Here is a 9,294-nt window from a genome sequence, read left to right on the forward strand (position 1 = left end):
GCTTTTTTTTTTTTTTTTTTTTTTTTTTTTTTTAAGATTTATTTAGGGGACTGGAGAGATGGCTCAGAGGTGAAGAGCACTGACTGCTCTTCCAGAGGTCCTGACTTGAATTTCCAGCAACCACATGGTGGCCCACAACTGTCTATAACAAGATCTGGTGCCCTCTTCTGGCCTGCAGGCATACATGCAGACAGAACACTGTATACATAATAAATAAATAAATCTTAAACAAAAGATTTATTTATTATGTACACGGAAGAGGGTGCCAGATCTCATTACAGGTGGTTGTGAGCCACCATGTGGGTGCTGGGAATTCAACTCAGGACCTCTGGAAGAGCAGTCAGTGCTCTTCACCTCAGAGCCATCTCTCAGTTCTCCAAGCAAACTTTATTTGTCAGAACATAATCAAATTATCACACAACATTTTCCCCTTTTTGTCTAAATAAAAAGTGAAGGTTTTAACTAACATAGTAAAACTATATTCAATAAATACAATAACTATACAAATATATACAGGCAAGAATTACATTAACAATGTCTAGTCCATTTGCATTTGACAAATTCAGGAAAAATATTCCATTATCTAATCCTATCTTGGTGATTCCAAAGGGTTGTACCTAATTCACTTGCTATCCTAACTTGCATTACCAACCCAAAACTTTTTATGTCTCTCAACATTATACACTTTATAACTTTTGTGAATTTCTTTTCTGAATTTAGTAACAAGGAAAACTATAACTATCTAGTCTTCAACTCCATCAGAGACCTGAGAAGGATATAATATTACCTGTGTAAAAAGGAAGTGCAGAGCAAACAATTTCCAAAACTAAGAAATGACAAACAGCTGACTGGACAGTCACCCAAGGTTCCTCTAACATTGGGGCATCCATCTTCAGTCTGTAGGTATAGAATATCTGACAGACGTATCTTAAAGCAGGATATTTGAACGACTGCCCCACCTTGTCTTGGCAAAATTTAGTATTCGCTTTCTTTTGTGCCCTGCTTGTCCAATTTGAACAGCATACTGTCAGCAGTCAAGGCAAGGGCAGTTTCTTGCCCAGTGGCTAACTTTTCCCACAAAGAAAGTAAACTCCCTATAGAGTTTCTTCGATGCCCATCATCTTCTCTGAAGTAGATTGATGCTGCCAAAGGAGACATATCTTGTCACAGAGAGAGAGAGAGAGAGAGAGAGAGAGAGAGAGAGAGAGAGAGAGAGGAGAAAAAAAGAAAGAAATTGTCTTGAGCAGTTTGTAGTCTAAAGCTGATCTTTGGGTGGTGTCTGTCAGCTTAGTGGCATTGCCATAGGTCAAGTAGAATCATTGTGGGACCTCATCATCTGTTTGGAGACTTCAAAGGTCATTGTTAGACATGATCATGGTTCACTGCAGAAAATGTAAACATTTTAAATGTTATATGCGGCAGATCTCCAAGAGGTTAAAGGATCATAATTTGTTATGTACAAACAGAGTACAAAAACTTAATTCCTAGTTACCTGATAGAGGTTCAAACCTGAAATCATGTATAGAAAGCTAGATGAAGCCTTTTTCTAGAATTAGTTAGTACTTTATATGATCATTAATATCATGACAAAAAGTTTAAAATTTTGATATAATATTTATACCTTAAGAAAAAATTTAAAGAGTCAAAATAAAGCCAAAGAATTATGAGATTAGTGACAATAGAATAGTCCCTTATTTTGGTTTTTCTTCTGTCCCTTACCAGGTGGCTCTTCTGACATGAGACAGAGATTTTGGATTTTCCTTTAACAAGCATGCTTCAACTCTAAAGCCAGATTTAATTTTTAATTGAACTGGGATTACAAAAGAACATATGTGTCTTTGGAGAACAACAGAAACAAACATTTGGGAAGATTTATGATATTTTATCCTGTTGGAAATATGACAGATCTATAGGACAATTTACTCTTTTTCTTGGGACATTTTCTCTGGATGATTCCTTCTTTTTCTTCAGATAGCTCATTTGTCCAGTGGTCTTCAGATTCCGTAGCTGGTTACCTTCATTCTCCTGGAAAGATAAAAACAAACCCCTACCCGAACCCTAACTTTGGGGAGTTTCCCTATTGACAAGTTATACCTGATCAAAGCATTTATTACTATTTTAAGTTAGTTCAGATTGAATGGTCATGCTGTGTAATGAACTATCACCTCTTCTAATCAACAGATCTCTCTTGTTCGAACCAATCTTTATCAATTTTGATGGTAGCTATCACTTTTCTTCTCCCGTAAAAACAAAAGCAAATCCTCTTCCCCACATAACACGTATTATGGTTTCCATTCTGAGGTCAACACATCTTTAAAGTATACAGGCTGATTTAATTCAGCAGTTTTTTCTATTAACCAATGTCTCTCCTCAGGTGTCGTTTCTTTCTCATTAGCACTTAGAAAATTTAAAGTTAATAAAGCACTGTGCAATTTATCTCTGGGGGTCTTTATTACCCCTTTCTGTTTATTAAGCATATCTTTTAGACTTTGTTTAGATATTCTATAACTGCTTGCCCTATAGGATTGTGTGTTATACCTGTAATACGCTTTATAAGATGCAAAAAAAAAAAAAACCCTTTCATTTACTAACGATATATGCTGGAGCATTGTCTGTCTTAATTTGTACAGGTATTCCCATGATGGCCATAACTTCTAACAAATGTGTGATTACAGAATCAGCCTTTTCAGAACTCAAAACAGTTGCCCATTGAAATCCTGAATATGTATCTATGCTACAGTGTACATATTTTATTTTTCCAGACCCTACAAAATGAAACACATCCATTTGCCAAATTTCATTTCTTTGAGTACCCTCTGGGTTACTTCATGCAGGTAGTGGAGGGGGGTTATACAAAGAACAAGTCAGACATTTCTTTATAATTCCCTTGGCTTATTGCCAAGTGATGGAAAAATTCTTTTTCAAACCCTTGCTATTGACATGCTGTTTCTTATGAAATCCTAAGGCTTCTAGCACATTTCCTACCAATGGCTGATCTATTAGTTGTTAATCTGTGAGGTCTGATAGTTATGCTAGAGGGCCTGGTAGACCCATATGGGATCTGATATGTGTTTTATATATAAAGGATGATTTCTATTTTGGATTATTTCTTGTAACTGAATAAATAACAAAGACAATTCTGAATCGTCTGGAATAAATTCAGCAATTTTAATATGTAAAACAATTTTTATGCATATTTAGAGTCAGTAACTATATTAAGGGGTTCTGGAAAATCTAATGGTAAAAATCTCATGGTAGTAATACCATGAGAATAACATAGAATTTTGACTTTTGAACAGAATCATAAGGACTTTGAGCTACTTAAATTTCCTGACTTATAACCTGCCTTTCCTGATTTGTTTGCATCAATATAGAATGTAGGGGTCCAGAAGTTGGTGTTCCCCATACAATGTGAGGAAGGACCCAGTTAGTTCTCTTTATAAACTGAAGTCTCTTGCTTTTGGCATATTTATTGTTAATCTCTCCCAAAAAAATTACTGCAAGCTCTTTGCCAATGTTCATTTTTTTTTTTGCCCATAAAGAGGAAATTTCAACATTAGTAAAAGGTACAACAATTTCTGCTGGGTCTATTCCAGATAATTGATATAGTCTCAATTTTCCTTCAGAATCAATTCAGAAACCTTTTTTTAATTTATTTATTTATTTATTTTTTTGGTTTTTCGAGACAGGGTTTCTCTCTGTAGCTTTGTGCCTTTCCTGGAACTCACTTGGTAGCCCAGGCTGGCCTCGAACTCACGGAGATCTGCCTGGCTCTGCCTCCCGAGTGCTGGGATTAAAGGCGTGCGCCACCACCGCCCGGCTTTTTTTTTTTTTTTAAAGATTTATTTATTTATTATGTATACAGAAGAGGGCACCAGATCTCATTACAGATGGTTGTGAGCCACCATGTGGGTGCTGGGAATTGAACTCAGGACCTCTGGAAGAGCAGTTGGTACTCTTAACCTCTGAGCCATCTCTCCAGCCCCCAGAAACCTTTTATACATAGGTCTTTATTTATTTTTTTTTTTTTGCTCTGTTTTTGTGGTTAAAAAAAATCTATTCTAAGATATTCTCTTTGGGCTGGAGAGATGACTCAGAAGTTAAGAGCATTAGCTCCTCTCCCGAGGTCCTGAGTTCAATTCCCAGAAACCACATTGTACCTCACAACCATCTGTAATGAGATCTGGTGCCTTCTTCTGGTCTGCAGGGATATGAGCATACCGAACACTGTATATATAATAAATAAATAAATCTTAAACAAAAAGATATTATCTTCTCTCTGCATTAGAATTCCTTTAGGGGAATTTGTAGAAAGTAAAATAACCAGAATACAGTCAAGCTCTGGATCCAAGTGATCCACATGTGCATCCTGTAATTTCTTTTCTATCCAGAGCCAATTCTCTCTCAGCCTCAGCTGATAATTTTCTTGAACTATTTAAGTCCTTATCACCTTGTGAGCTTTGAAATAAATTACTTAGTTCTTGAGTTGTCAATCCAATTGTGGGCCATAGCCAGTTAATATCTCCCAACAATTTCTGAAAATCATTAAGAGTTTGTAATTGATCTCTCCTGATTTGTACTTTCTGTGGTTGAATTTTTTGCAAACCTATCTTATAACTTAGATAATTAATAGAATCTCCTCTTTGTATTTTTTTCAGGAGCAATTTGTAATCCCCAACAAGGCAAAATTTTCTTTATTTCTTCAAACATTTTTGCTAAGATAGCTATATTTGAATCAGCTAGTAAGATATTGTCCATATAATGGTAAATTATAGATTGAGGAAACTGTTTATGAATCATTTCCAATGGCGGTTGTACAAAATATTGGCACAGGGTGGGACTGTTTAACATCCCTTACGGGAGAACTATTCACTGATATCTTTTTTTGTTTGGTTGGGTTTTTTGTTTGTTTGGTTTGGTTTGGTTTGGTTTTTCAAGACAGGGTTTTTCTGTGTAGCTTTGCGCCTTTCCTGGAACTCACTCTGTAGCCCAGGCTGGCCTCAAACTCACAGAGATCCGCCTGCCTCTGCCTCCCAAGTGCTAGGATTAAATGTGTGCACCACCACCACCTGGCTCCACTGATTACTTTTTTCTCTATCCTGTTCGTGTAAAGGTATAGTGAAGAAATAGTCTTTTAAATCAATCACTATAATAGCTCATCCTTTAGGTAATAGAGAAGGCAAGGGAATGCCAGGCTATAAAGAGCCCGTTGGCTGAATCACCTTATTAATAGCTCTTAGATCTGTTATCATTCTACAGTTCCCAGATTTCTTTTCCATGACAAATATAGAATGCCAAGGACCCGTTGATTCTTCAATATGTTGAGTATTTAACTGCTCCTGTATCATCTGTTCTAAGGCCTGTAATTTTTCTGATATCAAAGGCCATTGTTCCACCCAGACAAGTTTGTCAGTCAACTATTTTAAAGGAGGGCTGTTGGTACCTTTGAAAGATCAGCGGCTGTTGTGCCCTGTTCTAGTACAAGCTGAATGGTCAGTGACTGTTTTTTATAATACCTTTTAATATTTTTCCCAGAAATTTATGGTTTGTTTCTGAGATTGGACAAATGTTAATCTGGGTATTCCATTGCTATAATAAATCATGTCCCCATAAATTCATTGTTATGTTAGCCACATATGGCTTTAATTTTCCTCTCTGTCCTTCTGGCCCTATACATTTGACCCATCTCAAATTTTGTTTTACCTGAGGTAAAGTTCCAATCCCTAAAGGCTGAACATTTACCTCCTGAAGAGTCCAATTTGGATGCCAAGATTCTAGTGCAATTATATTTACATCTGTCCTTGTGTCTACGAGATCCTCAATTACAATGTCTTTTATTCATATTTTTAACTTTTGTCTTTGATCATTTATAGATGTTTGCCAAAATATTCACTCTATGGTTTCTCCTGAAATTTTTGTTTTATTTTCTAAAGCTGTTCTATCATCAGAGCAGTGTGGTTTTTTTTTTTTTTTACAATAGTCATTAGGTCCTTTAATTGCTCTGGGAAGGTGTTTCCCCCATGGTGACAGGGAATGACTGAACCAAATTTGACATGGGGGCCTGTGAGAGGCTCCCCAAGGCATTTCCCGATGGCAAAGGGTTACCTTATCTGTCCCTTGCTGATCTGCATTCATTGGTCAAATGTCGGCCTTTGTCACAGCTTCTGCATACGCTAGAAGGCTGGGACCTTCTGTTTGGATTATTCCTAACAGAATATTGTTTCTATGAATACCCTGCCTACAATCACTTTTCAGATGACCTGGTTTACCACAATTAAAACACATTTTGATTTTTCTTCAAGCCTCTGGAAATCATCTCTCCTATCCAAGCATCATCATGGTCATGAGATTCAATATTGACTGTATCTTGAATCTATTCCTCTATGGGTACTGATTTTGCCTTTAAAGACCTAATTACCACACATGATTGAGCCTGTATGATAATGAGTATTCAGAGACGGGTAATGTCTGGGGGGGGCACTCACCAACCTAAGACAGAATGCCTGTGTGGCCTGGGCAGGCATCTCCATGACGGGTAAGGTGACTTGCTGACGGCCCAGGCAACCTAAGTCAGAAGCTCATTTTTTAGTAAAAGGGGGACCTGTAGAGCCCTGGCCCCCAGTTTTGGGGTAACTATTGCCTTGCTTGCTGACCTTTACCTTGATATCCTCCCTATGCTAATTCCCTGCCGGGTTCCACCCTCCTAAATGCTTAAAGGAAGTTCCTTGTCTGTGTATTCTGCATAATGGGCATTAACAGCTTAGATGCAAGATTGTAAAACATCGGTATTGAACTTCTGCCCTCCGTGGTTCTCCCATTGTGCTGTAAGCCTGTATTTAAGACCTCTTCCCTCCTTCAATAAACAGCATTCAGCATTAAATAATTAATTAATTAATTTAAAAAAGACCTAATTACCATCTTGTATTGTAAATTAACATTTTCAAAAGGCAAAGGTTCGATTATTATTTGTCTGGTTTCTGAATTTGGTATCATTCTATTTACAGATGAAGTCAATTTTTATAAAAAAAAAAAAAGATCACTGAAGGTTTTGTTTGGGCCATTTAGTAAATGACACAGTTCTCTTTCCAACTTCTTCAACTCTGTCCCAAGTATTCAAAGCTGCTGCTTGGCATAGAGCTAAGGTGTGGTCATCATATGTATACTGTCTTTGTACATCAGCATAATCGCTCTCTCCAAGAAGTCAGTATTGGAAAATTTCAATAACCCTAGCCTTATTTTATCGTTCAATTGTCCTAGCCTCATCTTTCCATCAGGTCCTCCACTGTAATTGAGGACCAGGTTCCAATACTGCTGTAATCAAGTCTTTCTAGTCTTGCGGAATAATGCTGCTACTATTGACCATGAATTTAACATCTGCCTCACAAAAGGTGAATGCATATCATATGAGACTATCACTTTAAATCTCCTCAAATCTAACATTTTCACAGGAATCCAGTCAGCTCTTGCATAACCTTGGGGATACCTGCCATTTGGCAGTTGTTTCTGTGTGGTGACTGGATAAATTAAGGCTGCATCCTCTCCAACATTGACTGTCATTAGTGTTTTTGATGATAGCCATTCTGACAGGTGTAAAGTGGTATCTCAGAGTTGTGTTGATTTGCATTTCTCTGATGATTAAGGATGTTGAGCATTTCTTTAAATGTTTTTCAGCCATTTGCGATTCTTGTTTTGTGAATTCTCTGTTTAGCTCTTTAGCCCATTTTTTAATTGGATTGTTCAGTATTTTGACGTCTAGTTTCTTGAGTTCTTTATATATACTGTGGAGATCAATCCTCTGTCAGATGTGGGGTTGGTGAAGATCTTTTCCCATTCTGTTGGCTGTCTTTTTGTCTTATTGACTGTGTCTTTTGCCCTGCAAAAGCTTCTCAGTTTCTAGAGGTCCCATTTATTAATTGTTGTGCTCAGTGTCTGTGCTGTTGGTGTTATATTTAGGAAGTAGTCTCCGGTGCCAATGCGTTCAAGAGTGCTTCCTACTTTCTCTTCTATTAAGTTTAGTGTAACTGGATTTATGTTGAGGTATTTGATCCACTTGGATTTGAGTTTTGTGCATGGTGACAGATATGGATCTATTAGTAACTTTTACATATTGATATCCAGTTATGACAGCACCATTTGTTGAAGATACTTTGTTTTTCCATTGTATAGTTTTGGCTTCTTTGTCAAAAATCAGGTGTTCATATGTGTGTGGGTTAATGTCAGGGTCTTCAATTTGATTCCATTGATCCGTATATTGGTTTTTGTGCCAGTACCAAGCTGTTTTTATTACTATAGCTCTATAGTAAAGCTTGAGGTCAGGGATGGTGATGCTTCCAGAGGTTGCTTTATCATACAGGATTCTTTTAGCTATCCTGGATTTTTTGTTTTTCCATATGAAGTTGAGTATTGTTCTTTCCAAGTCTGTGAAGAATTGTGTTGGGATTTGATGGGGATTGCATTGAATCTGTAGATTGCTTTTGGTAAGATTGCCATTTTTACTATGTTAATCCTACCTATCCCTGAGCATGGGAGATCTTTTCATTTTCTGATATCTTCTTCAATTTCTTTCTTTAGAGATTTAAAGTTCTTATCAAAAAGGTCTTCCACTTGTTTAGTTAGTGTTATCCCAAGGTATTTTATATTATTTGTGGCTATTGTAAAGGGTGATGTTTCTCTGACTTCTTTCTCAGCCAGCCCTTTTATCATTTGTGTATAGGAGAGCTACTGATTTTTTTGAGTTTATCTTGTATCCTGCCACTTTACTGAAGGAGTTTATCAGTTGTAGGAGTTCCCTGGTAGAATTTTTAGGGTCACTTATGTATACTATTATATCATCTGCAAATAGTAAAAGTTTGACTTCTTCCTTTCCAATTTGTATCCCTTTGATCTCCTTTTGTTGTCTTATTGCTCTAGCTAGAACTTCTAGTACTATATTGAATAAATATAGGGAGAGTGGACAGCCTTGTCTTGTTCCTGACTTTAGTGGTATCACTTTGAGTTTCTCTCCATTTAATTTGATGGTGGCTGTTGGCTTGCTGTAGATTGCCTTTATTATATTTAGGAATGTTCCTTGTATTCCCGATCTCTCTAAGACCTTTATCATGAACGGGTGTTGGATTTTGTCAAAGGCTTTTTCAGCATCTAACCGGGCGGTGGTGGCACACGCCTTTAATCCCAGCACTCGGGAGGCAGAGCCAGGTGGATCTCTGTAAGTTTGAGGCCAGCCTGGGCTACCAAGTGAGTTCTAGGAAAGGCACAAAGCTACTCAGAGAAACCCTGTCTTGAAAAAGAGAGAGA

This window comes from Peromyscus maniculatus, chromosome 1 (assembly GCF_049852395.1).
Source record: "Peromyscus maniculatus bairdii isolate BWxNUB_F1_BW_parent chromosome 1, HU_Pman_BW_mat_3.1, whole genome shotgun sequence".
Taxonomy (NCBI): domain Eukaryota; kingdom Metazoa; phylum Chordata; class Mammalia; order Rodentia; family Cricetidae; genus Peromyscus; species Peromyscus maniculatus.